This window comes from Drosophila mauritiana, chromosome X (genome assembly GCF_004382145.1).
Source record: "Drosophila mauritiana strain mau12 chromosome X, ASM438214v1, whole genome shotgun sequence".
In the NCBI taxonomy this organism is placed as follows: domain Eukaryota; kingdom Metazoa; phylum Arthropoda; class Insecta; order Diptera; family Drosophilidae; genus Drosophila; species Drosophila mauritiana.
Genome location: NC_046672.1, coordinates 3,766,786 through 3,783,148, shown reverse-complemented (window position 1 = coordinate 3,783,148; position 16,363 = coordinate 3,766,786).

Here is a 16,363-nt window from a genome sequence, read left to right as displayed (position 1 = left end):
CCATACTTGATCGTTACTATAGCGATCGATATCAGATCAAGCTTATAACCCGATATTTGATCGAGCTCCTTCGATTGCGAAAGAAAACAAAGCGCACTTCCGAATTATCGGAGTAAAGAACTGAATTGAAAAAAAACAATAGTACAAGCCACCGTTTTTTAAAACCGGTTTCAAGACACCTCATAGAGAGCCCAACTTGAACCATATTGAACCATATCGAACTCAAACCCGAACTTATGATATAAACTGTATTTCCGAAATTGAGAACATTCAAATCGCGGTCGCATTTCGCTACATCACACCGATGTAGTCCCATCGATGCTTTGCAACCTGAGCGCTCATTTCAAGACGAATATATTCATCATGAGTGTCCAGAGCCGCCCAGGATATGTGATCACATAAGGACAACGCCAAGTCGCAGGTGAGAAGCCTTGGGACTAGTGGACTCAAATTAAATTTCGTTGTCATTAAGTTGTTGGCACTGCCATTGCTGTGTTGTTGCTTTCGTTGTTATCGTTGTTATCATTATCATTATCATCGCTGTGTAGCTCTTACTTATGTCATTTGCAATTACAAATGCTATTGCGATTACAATTAATGAAGAGTACATGAGCATGAGCAAGTTGCGGACCCAAGGCAGGTATCCTCTGCCAGAGTCGAGCGGGAAAAACAAGAAGGACACTTGAGGAAGCTGGCCTCTTAATGCCTTTTACTGCGCATTAGTGAGGCAAGTGCTTAGGACGTTGGCAGAATGGAGTGCCGAATGGAGTACCCATCGGCAAGTTAGCGTCGCCAGTAGTTGGGTGTCTTGTTTTCAACATTTTCGAGGTTTCGATTTAATTTGTGGATTAAAAACGCAGACCTTTCAACATTCACCGTTCACTATTCACCATTTGCCATGCCCACTTGGAAACTTGTCTACTTGGTTAGCTTGGATGCTGGATGCTGGATGCTTGGATGTGCGAGTGTCCTTGTGTATCTGGCAGTTAATTAGAATTGCGTTGGCCCGGTTGACGGCTCCTTGTTTTGATTGTGCCAGACAGACGCTTAGACGACTCACGACTTGCCTACAATTTGGGCTTTTCTCCTCACATGCTCGCGACCCATCCAACCACTCCTGTGCTACACTGAGCGAAATCAGCGCGGCCCGCTATGATATCACATTAAATTTATGTGAACAACCTTTGATACAACGACGCTGTTTTTTTTTTTTTAATTTTAAAATGTGAATGTGCAGTTAAGTCTCTGCAGTTTTCCCCGGTGTATGCGCCACACTGTTTGGTAGGGCCCGAGGACATCGGTGTCCTTGCATTTGCCAAGAGGGTACCATCTGCCTGGTGGCCTCCCCTTATGCACATCCTTACCCCATTTTCCTTGGCTTGCTTCTTCTTTGTCACGAGTGGATTTTTCATGGACTTGGTATTGTTGCCTTCAACCATCGTTTCGCTGGCGGAATAATATGAATTTGATTGTTGGTTGCTTTTCGCCTGGAAATTGGTTTGTAACATTCTATTTGGGCCAGAGCTTAAGTTACGTTGCAATAATAGTATCTCCGTATCACTTCCTTCCAATTATACATGTAAATACGATTCCAAAAACACATCAACTGCTCACCTGCCCCATTTGAGTCTTTGAAGTGTTTAGTTTTGTGCCGCACAAAAACAAAATCCACTGCTCGGTTTTTCCGCTGGGTATGCTGGCACTCCAGACCACCGCAATGTATGCTACACTTTTGTTTTCCCCTTCGTTGTCATCTGCCCCGGGAAACTCGAAGCCGAAAGATGGGCGAAGGAAAAAAGAACCGACAGAAATATGAAAAAATGCCAAATGTAAACAAAATCAAAAATGCCGGCCATGTCCTTTGGCGTTTTGCTCCACATATTTTCTTTGTTGCTCCCACTAATATATACAAATATTTTGATGGCAGTGGGGATGAAACTGGCAGGCGGAGGCGACGACAATGGGACGGACGGACGACAGTGGGTCTGTTCGAATCTGCTGGGCCTGGTAATTTAATTTGGCTCCAGTGCGCTTCCACTACCGATTTCGCTCTCGAATGTCTTGGTCTTGGTGGGCAGGACATTGCGAATGAAACGAGTGTGGAGAACGAGTGGAGAATACGGCGAGTGGAAGTGGAGCTGCTAATAAAAATCAAAGCTGACATGTCTGAGCCTGCTCTTAGATTGAATTCACTTAAAACGCTTTCTTTTCAACGATCCCAGGGCATTTGTTACTTTTGGCTACCACCCGGTTTCAGATGTTTTTAACAACAAGTTGAAAATCGCGTCGGCCTCGCAAATAAATCGTTGAAAAAGTAACTAGAGTTTTGGGTAGCTAAATAGTACATAAATTCGCATCCTGATATCCGATTTCGCTAGTTATTGACCACCGCCATTCACCTGGAATTCACTTTTTCATTTCGTTGCCAATTGGCATTGCAGCATTATCTACATACATATGTGTAATATCGCCACATTTTCTTATTGTAACTCTTGCTGTGGTTATTCCGATACATATTCCATTTCCCCAATTCAATTTTAATATTCACTTCAGTTGCATGCGGTTTATACTCTCCGTTTTTTTTCGCCCACTTTAAAGCTGGGTGGTTTTGTTTTTTATGTTCGCCGACCATTTTGCTTGTTTGCTGTTTGTTTGTTGGTTTTTCATTATTTATAACTGAAATTTAAAAGCTGTTGTTAATGCCGACGATGCGGCCTTTTGTTGTTGTTGCCGTCGTTGTTTTTTCCGATTATTTTTATTCATATATGTGCATATCTGTTTATATATGAATGTATGCACATACATATGTAGATGCATATATTTTTGGTTTATTTGGAGCTGGAGTTCCAGTTTGTTTGTTTGTTTTGCTTATTTGATGTCCAGTTACGCTAACGCTTTCACTTTCCGTCTCTCTTCCCCATTTAAAGCTTTATCCTTTATCCTTCCCTCGATTTCCATTTCCATTTCCGTTTCCATCCCGCTATTTCCCCCTTTTTATCGTTATGCGATTTAAGTGGCAACGTTTCACTTATTGCAATTTGATTTGAGTGGAGGGAGTATGTGTTTGTTAAATACATGCGTCTTTGTTAATGGCTATAACCTCTTGAAGTTTTCAGCAATCAATGCCACTTTCTTGCTGCAAGGACGTGAATTCCAGAAATCTGGCTAACCGGATTTTTACCTCATATACCATTCCGCGAAATTGAGATGCCCAACAATCTCGCCCAGAATTTCCTTCCATTCTGAATGCCGAATCGAGTTCCCCTCAATCCTTCTCCTCCGCCGATTGACCCACAAAAGGGGCTTACCATTTGTTTTTTTTCTTCTTTTTTTTTTTGCCGAAAACAACAAATATCAACAACAAAAAACGGCATTGGCCAAAGTTCTGGAAACAACGGTTGGTAAAATGGGGATTCGCGGATATGTACACATCACATGGTCATAAAGCATGAAGCCCTCTTTCAGTTGAGTTGTTTGCCTGCCTTTTTGGGGCGTTTTCGGCGATAAAGCGATCAATCTGATTGAAGTTTATTAGGAGACTATCGTTGGCGATAGCTATACTAATTGAATGGTTGAACTGATTATGGAAATATTTATATTAGGAAGTGACTCATTTGTGGCTCAGCCAATAATGCGTTTATCTCTACTTACTGCACGTTCGATACGTTGATTTTCGGGATGGATTCGGGATTTTTGCTTAGAAGTACCCACGGCCAAGTCAACAAGTTTACAATTCACATTGAAAGTGCTTGGGGGAAAAATCAACAAGGAGCGTGCACTCAAATTTCATTGGGTCACAGAGTCAATAAACAACTCGGACTTAAGTTTCTCGCATCTGCATTGCCCGCCCCAAATGAAAACTTTAAGGCCGACTAGTTTAAAGGAGTTCCAAAGAAGGCCAAACAAGTGCTGTCCTTTTTTTTTTTTTTTTGGCAGCTGTGCAATCGCATTAAAAGTCTTCGCCCACTGGCAAAATGAAAAATTGCTCACATTCGCATATGAAAAAGTACGCGAAACATGCTGAATTTCCTTTACACGGCAAGAGAATTGTATTAGTTTGTGTTTCGAATCAATGCGAATTAACTAACTAGTATGTATATTGAATGAAAATTATTTAGAACAAAGCGTGGCTTAGTATTGTGGAGACACAGTAGTATTTACAGGCCATTCAAGTGATGAAAATAAATTCAAATGTCGATTTTCCTCCGTGTATATGTACGTATTGTTTTTGCACATGTGTGTGCTCCGTATATCTGTCTTGTGTTTGAAAATTCATTCAGCTTGACGCTTCTCTTTGGCCCTGTGAAATGTCGAAAAGCTGTTGGTGTTGGTAAGGAACAAAAAAAAAACGAAATAAAAATGGGAGCCGTTGGGAAGAACATATGTGTTTTATATGCTAATGCGTTTAAAATCATTCAAATCGTGTCTATATCATATACCGCACACGAATATATACTGAAAACTTTGCAAACTGCCGCTCGCCCCTGGAAAATGTGCAAATGGCAGTCAAATTTCATCGTCGTCCTTGCCGCCGACAGTGCGTATAAATATTTATGGTTCGCACTGTATTACTTCATAAACAAGTGTGCGATTTTCAAGACAAACAAAACATCATCGCACAAATCTGTGCGTATGAATTTCCGAATGCCCAGAATGCAGCCAGCACAAATGAAAATTCCAATATCGTGTGGATTATCAGCTTGGGAAATGCTTTAAGAAATATTTAAATCTTGTTCGCAGTCAAGACGAAATAAGGACACTCCGTGCGAGGCCATTAAAAGCGACGACCCACAGAAACCGCTTGCTGAAAAACATTTCGTTCGAATAGCTGAGCAATGTGAAATAAGATAAATGAGCCAATTTGACTTGGCGTGCGTGTCCCAGCCACAATAACAAATAACGAAATACCAAATGCCAGAACCACCCAACCACCCACAATCCCACACCTGGGCCACACCTGGCGGCTCCTCCTACGGTTTTGGCCGCCTAATAGGCCAATCCATATGCAGCCAAGTCAAGCGTCGAAAAAGGCGGATTCAGTTTGTCAATCACAGCGCGTAAAGCGAATTTTTGACTCGGATTTATTTATTTATATTTTTTCCCCTCGTTTTCGTTTCGTGCGCGCATGGGAATCTCCAAATTGGTATTTTTGTGTAATAATTGATTTTGAAGAAATGATCGAAAGAGATTATCCCCTCCTTTGGATAAGAGCCTCGCTGACATCGACGGGGGCAAAATGTAGATGGCTGCGTCTTACATCATCATTGAGTTGCCAATTTCACGTGCTTAGCCAAGATTTGAATTTATTGCAAGGACCTCCTGTTTTTCGGCACAGGATTTTGTGAAGCGTGTATTCAGCTTGTTGTTATTTGCCTGTCAGTCGAGCTGGCGCGTTCATGTGTGCTGTTGCAGAGCGTTTTCCACCCGGTTACTAACATTTTCAGCCATTTTCCACGGCTATTTTCCACCTAGCGCCACCGTCTGCAGAAATAAAAAAAAAATCAAGTAATACAGAAAAAATGCAACTCAACTCGAGTCGCGTTGAGTCGAGTCAAAAAGCCATTAAGGCGTCGAAGTCAATGCACTCGAACGTGGGGCCAGGTTTTCCATCAGAGGCCAAGTGGCTAGGAGGGCTTTCCCCGAGGGAGTGCGGGGTGGGAAAGAAAAGTCCCTGGATATTTATTGACATTTAAATGGACTAGCCGGTAGCCGGTAGCCGGTAGCAGGTAGCAGGGGTATGTGCTATAAAATTGAAAGATTCCGAGCTATTTCATGCCATCTAGCTGCCGCTTCCTGTTGCTATTGATCTAATATTTATGGATTAATCAATCATAAAATTAAGCCCCGGCCCTGTCGAAGGTACCTACCCGCTGTGGCACTCGGCCATTTCCCGGCCATCGTTGCTCATAATTAATCGGTGGCCAACGGAGCGTATACTTAATAGGCTCAATCAACACACATTTCGATTTTTGCCGCCCGCTGATACAATTGAAAGTGCCATTGCTGATCGGCGATAAGGGCGTTCAGCAAGCAGCGCTTAAATTAAGCCCACTTAAATCCAACGCCCCCGCTTTGCAAACTAATTATGAAGGACTCGGTTCTTCACTTCAGCTTCCACTTCCATGTAACTTCGTTTCCCCATTACCGAATCTTGGAGCCCCCGCGATGTGAGAACCCATTTCTTCACTGCGGGAAAACTCCATCTTAATTGAGGTGTACAATTGTGTTGCGTGCCTCCAGACCTTGGACTTGGCCAAAAGTCAATCACAATATGTTCCTTTTCTGGTCACTACATTCAAATTGAAATGTTTTCTATAGTTGGGATGGAGTTTTAAAAAGCATAATCCCCCATCTGGCAGTGTACGTGGAACAAGTGGAGCGTTTCGATCAGGCATTTTTTGTGCATATAGTATGTATGTATATCTTATCTTTTGGCAGCCAGGCAGGCATTTTATCTAAACCAGAAACTCGAGTGCTCTCAATGGGGGAGTGTGGGGGTTGAGGTCCATTTGGGTTGTGGGCTTGTGGGGATGTGGGTGACACATGTAACCTCTCCAGCGACTCGAACTCCAGGTTTTAGTTGCCGGAAACACAACAAAACTCGCGCAACTCGAGAGGAAAATGGAGTACTGAGTGCGAGGAAGGGGTTTTCGGCTAGCCACTCACCACCCACCAGCCACCACCCACACCCCCCTTTCGAGTTAAGTGGCTTCCAGCTGGGGGATAAAGTGGTTGGTTGTAAGGCCAATATTTGCTCCGGGCAAATATGAATACACGGTTCGACTAATTACGCGCTAGCAGACACCCCTACCAACCACCCCCTACAAAATGGTAACTAACAAAAATTCATACACAGAAAATGGGTCCCGAAAATATGAGAATGACTCATGGAATGCGTCGGTATTTTTGGGGCCACCGTAATCAGTCTGTTTGAATCAGGTTGATGGAAAATGTTTCGTATTTTGAAACCGTATTTTGCGCATTTGCGTATTTGCGTGGGTTCCGGTTAATAGTTATTCACTGGACATTCGAGGTGTGAAAACCATTGCAAATCATCAGTCAGTGCGATTTGGTCTCTGTAATCAACCCTTTGCGAGCTGTCAACATTGGCTGTGAACCCAGTTGATAAATGCCATTTGTGTCTCAATTAAAATCATTTTAACACCTGTTACACAGATTGGCGATGACATTTCGGCGGGGGACTCGCTGTAAATTGAAATATGAATGTGACAGGTAGCGATTTTACAAGTGCGTGTGCCCAATCGCAGCGAAGTGCGAAAACGTGTAGGTAAGAAAATGAATATCCTGTGACAGCTAACGGCAGCGATGTGGAAAATGTGTTTTAAAAAGAATTGAATCGAAAACTCTAATGAAGTGCAAAGGTGCCAAGGTATAGAGACGGACGGATAGAAATAATTGTCGATGGTCTCTTGCACAAAAACCGAATGCGAAAAAACCCTTGTGTTGCTGAACATTCGTGGGAATTTTTATAATTACAAATTGTTTATCTGTCAGTGGCAGGCATTTGGCAGTTCCGAAAAACCAGCACAGTCGTTGTATAATTAATAATTTCAATTATTACGAAAATAACTCAATCGTGTGCCCGGCCCACCTAATATGACATGTGCGTATGGTTTTATCTGGAAAATTAAAACCACTTCCATTCCATTGGAAACAAACATTTTTGAGTGACAACTTTGGCTAGGCACGAAACGAAAATGTGATTAAAATCATGGTTACTTCTATTGTATATGTACATGGCTGATTTCGGTATTATTCACGCTCTTTTGTTTATTCGGCTTACACCAAATCCGCCTCGCATTTCGATTCGGCAGGACGCACCGAATTTGAATAGAGGCCTATTTAAATTCCACCGGCCATCTGTCTGCTATTTACAATTCCGCACGGGGTGGTGGCAGCTTTCACAAAAGCGTCTAAACTAATCAACAGGAGCTGTTTGTTTGGTGCCCTGCCTGCCATCTGAATAAAATATGAGTGTGGGTGCATAAATTGCGAACCAAATGAAAAGGCAGCCTTCACATTATCTTTTCTTTTTTTATTTTTGCGGCTAAGCTCTCTTCACTTGGGACTCCATTTGCAGCTTCATTTCATCCAAGCCACCTTGTACACACACACACACACGGGCAATATCGATTTAATGTAATTAAGGTAAAGCAGCACTATAATAAAAATGTGTCGCCGGCAGCACGCACCCAGATACATCAGCCGCCATACTTAACCGTCTTGTCCACGTCTTTCCACGTCCTCGTCGTCCTGCGGCAGCCGAATAAAAATCAATAATTAAAGTTACTTCCTCGCAGCTGTTGATATTGTGACGGGCTTAGTCCTTAAAGCCGAGTCAATGAGAAAAACGGGAGTTGGGTAGAGGGAGCAACCCTAACTCGAACCGATTACAGCGATAACGATAGATTCCTTGACATTTTCTAATGACACTTTTTGTGCGTGCAAGAGTACAGTTGCGCCAAAAGCAATAAGCCGTTGAAAAATGTGCAGCTTCAGCTTAAATGTGCTTAACAATAGTGTCATAGCAGTTTTCGTCAAAACTAATTCTTTATACTGTTTTTCTGTTTGTTTAACTGAGTGGCGTTAAACTTTTAAGACTAATTATCGATTCGATAAATGTTTCAGTGCCTGAAATTCGCTCTCTAGTCGCTTTCCGCATACATGTTATCCACTTTGCAGACTTGCAAATGTAAATTGACAAAGTACAAGCCACTTAACTCGGCAATAAGACTTGCACTTGTGGCTCACAATATAATACTTCTCTGCCTTGCGATGTGGTATTGTAAATTGGCAAATTTCTCGTCAAGGGTTTTGACGGAAAGTTCCTGCTTATAATCAGTTTGCTCTGAAATGTCACTGCACATTTTGGCTAAGTGCGGATATATGTTTTGGCCAGTTTAGCAAACCCAAGGAGGCTGATCGACTGCCAGATGGTCCAAACAATGACCAACTGCACATCGCAATAAATCATAATTCTTTAATCTCACTGGTCCTTCAAAATGCAATCCCTGTGATTTAAAGCAACTGTACTCGCTCTCTAACCAAACAAAGGGAAGAAGAAAACCATAAAAAAGAGAAAACCCCGTAGGCGTCACATTGGTCTAGTTTAATGGTGATTAATGATCCAATTTTTTGACAGCAGGGACAGCAGGAGCGAGTGAAAAACAAGCTAAAATAAAAGTGTAATAATGTTTAATGTGTGTCATGCAAAGTAATAATACAAAATCATTTTGCGGCCCGAAAACAACCAATCAAAACGAGGACTAATGGTCCCATGGTCTCTGTGATACATATTTTGATTTCTATATACATATTTGTGCTACCACGAATGTCTGCAGACTATCTCTGTTGTTAGAGTAAATGAAATACATACGCAATTTCCCTTTCAATTTAAATGAAGAAAATTGATATTGAATGTTCGTGGGAATATTGATTTGAAATACATTCGAGCATATACCCTGGAAATAAACGGTTTACGTTTTTTTGACAATTGAGCAGACCCTCCAAGTTGTTTGTGTTTATTTCACTGTACCGCAGAATATACAGTATGTATACAGTTGGTGGACCCTCAAGGGCTGGATCATTTGCATGAACCGTTTCCGGCTGCTCTCGTTCTCTCGTCCTCATGGATTTTCCCAGTGTCAGTGTCCCGGGCTCAACGTACTTGGCGGATCAAAGCGGCACCAGGAAGACAGCCATCTGCCGCATCCTTGGCTTCGTCCCGGCAATGGTGGGACACAATGTTGAGCACCTGGAGGCGCATTGCGGCTAAGTTGATTCCAAGGAGCGAGGCTTTGTAGCCGCATTCCCGTTCCTCTACGGTCGACCTTCCGCTTCCATTTCCCATTTCCCCGCTCGAAAGGAAAGCGTCCAGGCGAGCTGTCGGCATCATTCGTCGCCCATCTTCTACACCAAAGAAAAACCTGTTTCCAAAATCTCTGGTCAAGTTTTGCAAACAAATTAATTATCTGTGAAACACTTGGACTTTATTGCCAATCTTTGGGTTTTTTTTACAATGTACTTGAGTTGTTTTTAATTAATTTCTTTGACACTCCAAAATGCATATGCATTTTTCACAGATATCTGATTTTTTTTAAGTGCACTCTGGGGAAATGTGCACGAAATTGTTGCGTGCAATAAAAGTAAACCGGGAGTCAGAGCTAAAATGCAACGTGGCTGATGTTGCTGGTATTTAAATGCCGTTGGGGTGGCATTGGGTGGTGACTGGCGGGAAGTGGGCGGAGAATGTGGGTGGCAAAGTGTACAAATGAAGTGGCACGCCAGCCTGACAGTCGCTTGAAATGTTTCACCTACCTACTGCAGTCCGCAGTCCTCTGGTCCCCCAAAAATCCCCACGCAGTTGGCACTTCAACTGGTGCACTTCATTATGTGAAATTAATTTTAATTAAAAATATCTCAAGCCTTCGAAGTGAGCGTGGTGGTGGGCTTAGAAATTCGAAATATTTCAGATCTACATGACACTTTAGTTGTTGTAAAACGTTCCTAGAAGTTGCTGTTTCCTGTTTCCCATTTCAAGCTAGTTGGCTAGTAACTGCGCAAATGAATAAAACTATCCGTAATATTTGGGACATTGCCTGGCGTTGGCTTGAAGGTTGCGAATAAATAAAATTCCCCTTTTTGCATAGAAATTGGCGGCGGGAACGTCGCGATAATGATCCGGCCAGCAAGTTGACAGTGATGAAGCCCTCGGGTGACAGGTTTTGGCTTTTGGCTGGGGCGCCAATGGCCTGACAGATGCCTGACAACTGATTACACACCCCACTCGTCGCCAACCCGCTGGGCGGATGGGAATACCGCAGAGGGTATAGACCCAGCCCGCTACCGCTCCCAGTTTCGTTCCCATTCCCATCGGCGAACTCCTCAGCCGGATTGAAGGGAATACGAAATGCACGGGTATAAATTTTGCAATCAACACTTTGGTTGGCTTTTGTGTTCGCCGTCGCTCTTTTGGATTATTCAATGTGCTTGGCAGTCAATCAACCGTGTCTCGAATGCATTAAGATGGCGAAAGGAGAAAGATTTGCCCGGCGAACTGGTATACATTGCAATCTGATCCAGTCGGTCAGTTCGCCGTGATTTATCCGCATGGGGTTCCCCGACTGCATTGTTGCCCTACACTACGCTGCACTGCACTGCACTGCACAACACTACGCTGCACTACACGACACTACACCACACTCTGCTTGTTACCTATTGTTCTATTGTTTTGCCGACATTATCCGCTCAGCTGCAACTCTACTTCGTTACGCGTTGCGATTGTATTGTTTGCAGTTCAAATTTCTGCAACAGGTACTAAGAAGTGGATGCAAAAGATGGAATGTGTAGTTGACTAAAAATGTAAGGACACAATCAATGGGTAATATAGGGATTCTAGAAGTCCACCGATCTGGTCGCAATTAAAGTGCTGTCCGGCCAACCAATTAACGACCCGCGAAGCCATTGAAGCTGCACGGCAAACTATTTGTCATCCCTCACTGGCTTTTCATGTGTTTCATGCCCGTCCATGTGTTCAATTACATCCAGAGGCATCTTAATGCGCCCCATCCAAACCGAAGTGTCTGTAGTGGAATCAATTAATATCGGCAATGGGCTCCAATTAGCGTCTGATTAATTGGAATTGAATGGCAGAGTGGAAAGTGATTTCGAGATGCTTCAGCTATAGAGAAGATGCACTTCTCAGAAGTCGAACTTCCTTGGCTTGAAGTCCCTATGCTTTATTGATATGTACATACATATTCACCTATATGTTCTTTAACTTCATACTTAGACAAATGCCCTATAAGATTCGAATGAGAGATTTGCTTCCGGTTGTATGTAACTACGTCCGTTGTACTTCTATTTCTAGCCCCGGTGACCCACTTGCGGCTGTCGGGACAATATATCGGGGTCACCACCAGCGAAGGCAATAATAGAGCCATAAAACGAAAGCATCCGTAAATAAATGCGAGTCAAAGTAGCTACTTCCTGGCCAATCGGTTGCATTATGGTTTAATTTGCCAATTTATTTGCTTCGTTTTGCATATTTCTGAAAGTCTCATTATAATGGCCCCTATTTGATTTATTGCATTCGATCCGGGGAATTCGGTGCCTCTCTTTGTTTATCCTTTGTTCGAGAGCAGAAAAGCAAAGGCATTGTTGGCCGCTTTTGCACAATGGCAAATGGAATTGTGAAGTTGCAACAAAAGTTGTAAATTGCAATAAGTAAAAAGTTTATCAAATGGAAGCTGTATCTTCGAGCGAAATCATTTCTGTTATTTCTAATAAAAACCCCTGAATATGCTACCAATTAATATGGCCGATTGAATTCAGTTAGCATACGTATTTGAAACAGAAACGCAAAAATTGCCTCTACGTTAAAAATAGCAAAGGGTCGTAAAAAAAATCATTCAAACGTCATTTGGTCAGAGTCAACATTATGCTCGGATCTCAGTTATTAGGAACTCCTTTGATTTCGGTTCTTGCACAAAAAGGCCGAGTCTTTGACACAACTTCCATACCATTGGACTGGTTCAACTTAATATGTCCTGAATCCACATATTTGTTCAAAATGGCTTTCCCAGCTGCCCAACTTGGCATTGAAATCGTTCGCAGACTGTTTATTTACTCATCTCGATTTGTGGGCACCAAAAGTTAACCTATGCTCATGCATTTGCTTCGGCTCGGCTCAAATCTCAAATGTTATGGCATAAAAGGTTCGTTGATTGCCCAGTTGGCTGCAGGCCAGTGCCAGTGCCAGTGCCTCCTACCGAGCATCTGGGTTATGTGGGTGGGTTAAGGATACGGAGTCCTGAATACGAACCGAGAAATCAGTGGAAGGTGAAAGCCAAACTTTCACTGCCCGGTGGCTGTTGTCATAAAACTTTATCCCTGTCATTACAAACGCCTTAACAGCTAGATCAACATGCCGCAAGTGGCCTTCTCACTGGATAAATATCCAGCATCCAGCTCCCAGTTCCCAGCTCCGAGCTCTTTGTCCCAGTCGAATGACGAGCAAATGTAAAAGGAGGAAACAAATTCATAGAAAAGCTCAAGCGTGCGAGGGTCAGCACTCTGCGAAATGCAATATTTCAAGTGATCTCCAGTGTTGAAAATTACAAAACCGGAAATAAAATAGATGAAGTATGTTATGATGATAGTCTATAGTTCGGAAGTTAAGCCCCAATAATGTTTCCGAATTGATTTACACTTTAATTTGGAGTTTGTTGCGAAGATATTGTAATATTAATGACAGATTTCCATTGTAAAATCATTCGATTTTTCCTTGTGTATCGCATTTCGCTGGGAAAATGTGTGCGTAGTGCCTCTTGCTGCTTTTCTGTTATTCTTTTCTTCTTCATAATTTTTACCCTGTTTTTCCTTTTCGGTAGACGGTAGATGTGAAAAGGCTAGAGGGGGAAGAGGTTTCGCTTAAACATTTATAAGGTTCAGGCCCCTGCTGTCCGCTCCCGTTGCCCCATTCATTCATTTCATTCATTCCGATGGAGCCCATTCATTTTCCTTACACTTTCCCGCACTTTGCCCACTTTCCCGCCATGTGTTGTAGTTGTGCAAATCCAATTTCATGCGCCTTTTTATTTATTTCTGGTTCCTTTTGGCCAGTTTTATGTTTTGTGTTAGTTTGTTGCCCAGCGCAACGTCCAATGTCCAAGTACCACTCCACGTCCAGTTGCCCTTTTTTGGCTTTTTTTCCTTTTTTTTTTTTTGTATCTTTCCCCCACTCGAAGACGTTTCTTTGCGACCTCTTGATTTTGGGTCAGCTAGGTATAAATTATCAGCGTCCGATGGGATCGTTCTATCAAAGAATTCGGATACTGTCGCGACCTATGCAAACAATCAGCGGAAAAGTTTCGATTCCGAAAATTAGATGTTAAAGTGGGGTTTGGGTTTGTACAAAAGTCAAGGGATCCATTGTGAAGCGCTCCAAATTTCAACGAATTTTTATCAAAATTTATGTAACATTAAAGGACATTTTTAACATTGCGTATGAGAGAACTGCAGCAGAACCAGTGGCTACTGGCACTCTAAACACTGGGTGTCTAGGCACCCGGGTGCTTGTCTGCACATGCAGATTTTGATGTGAGTGGTGAGTGGCACCCGCACTCAAAATGGTTGAGTATGAGTCGAGTTTCAAAAATGCCACCCTTGCAGTTCTCTGTGCATTGCATGTACATACATATATACTCGTACCGAATCCAGCTTTTGGAAATAAATATTTTAACTTCTCAGCCAAAAGCGAAATTTTAGTTCGGTTAAAAATGAATCGCGAATCGATTGTCACAGTATTGTCAGTATTTTACCAGTGCACGAGATTAAAAATGAAAAGTTGACAAACCTCTAGTGTTGTGTATACACACTCACTGTGTTCAGTGTTCAAGTGCTGGGAAATGGTTGGAATTCGAAAGGGAAAAATGAAAAAAAAGGTTGTTTATTTGCCACTAGAATTGATTGGCAAGCCGTGAAATTATTTAGGGAAATGAATATTTAAGCAGCTGCAGTCGAACGTGTCAATGAACTGCTGGCTTTTCACTGGCTACATTCACCGGACTCATGAATACTCATGAATATGTGAGCTTTAAACCACGCGCAGTTTTTCACTACGCAAATCTAGAAGTTTGCAATTAGCTTGAACCAAAGTTGTTGCAGTGGCCGCTTTCGATGATATTTTGTAGTTTAGTACCAATAAACGATATGACCTATGTATATGGCAGTTTTATAGTAATGCTGCACTTGCATTGACCTTAGTTAAAGGTCCTTATCCAACCGCAAGAACCTAGTTTCATTCAGGGCTGGCACTTAACCTCCAGAAAGCGACGACTGCAACATCTTCTTGGCCCCATCGTTTCATATTACTGCCCTTGCTCTAGGAGCCCTCAATTGGTTCGCTTCTCACGCTGTGAGTCACCCCCCCTCCCCATTCGCCAACCCCTTTTTGGCCCTTTTACCCATATTTTGAGTCCCCTCTTTGGCCGCAGGCTGTGGTTCATTTGCCGTTTCGTAGCATACCTATTTGGGCAGGCCATAAATTCATACACAAACTCGAGTCTCGTATGCATCATACAACTGGGGTTCAGCCAATGTAATATAAATGTCTTTGGTTTTGCTAAACATGAATTAAACCTCAGGCAACTATGTACGTATCTTACAGCCAGTGCAGAAACTGAAGCAAGTAACGCTTGTATTTAGTCAGGAGTTCAACTTATACTTTATACTTTTTGCAAGATTGCACTAATATGGTAACCGCGACTGTGCGCCTAACCAAAATGATGGATAGGCGAAAAGGGGAGTGCGTTTGCAACTGAAATTGGGGCACGTTGCCTTTTTGGCTCGATAAACTCTTGTAGTCATGTTCTTGCGCCTTCAACTTCACGTTCACTTACTATACATATGTACATATATAGATATATGACTGAATAAACCATAAGACAGAGAATATAATATGTTGCTGCCAGCAGAAATCTGAAATCAGAAGCCTTCTCCTTCGTTTGAGGGAATTTACAATTTACATACGGTTTGCTAATTAAAAGGGCTGCAGGGATGTGGAATCTTGGGATATGGATTCTAGGCCACCGAGACAGGACAGGACGGCACTGCATTTGAGGTATGCTCATATTTTCTTTTTCAAAACGCTGTCCTTGTTTCCGACGATCATTTGAGGACACTAAACGCTTTCGCAAAAACCCTAGCCTATACCCTTATTACATTTTTTTGCACACCGAGACGAATAATTTGTACATATGTATAAGCAATGGGTATGAAATATAATAACAACAATTTACATTCATACATTTATCGGTCGATTAGAGTTTAAAGTTTCCGATAGATTTCTGAAAGTGTGCACTGAAGCCGGGCGACTTTTCTCTCTGTGCACCCACCTACACTCCCCGAAAGAGCCATTCACTGTGTCCGCAGCTTTTTAATAAGCCCGACGCGAGAGTCTGGGCCAGGTTCCCACTTGACATGGTTGAGCTGGGGACTTGACGAAAGAGGCTAACTTTTTTCTCCTTGTTTTGCAGCCCAGTATGAGCGAATAAAAAAGACCGAATAAAAAAGCAGAAAGGGAAGGGAAATGGGGGCTGCTTTGCTTCCGCTGACGCCTCGCAAATTGCCGAAGGGCGGTTCTTCCGGGGGATTCGGGGGTGGACTTTCGACCCACACCTCCCCCCCGCCCATTATAAACTTTTCCCACTGCAAATTGGCAGCAAATTCGAGCTGCAGTGGAAAATTAGAGGGCATTATGGTTATTCGTTATTATTACAGCCCGGCAGCGGTTAGATCAAACGCTTTCGTAAAGCGGATTAGGTTAGGAAATCCCCTCATT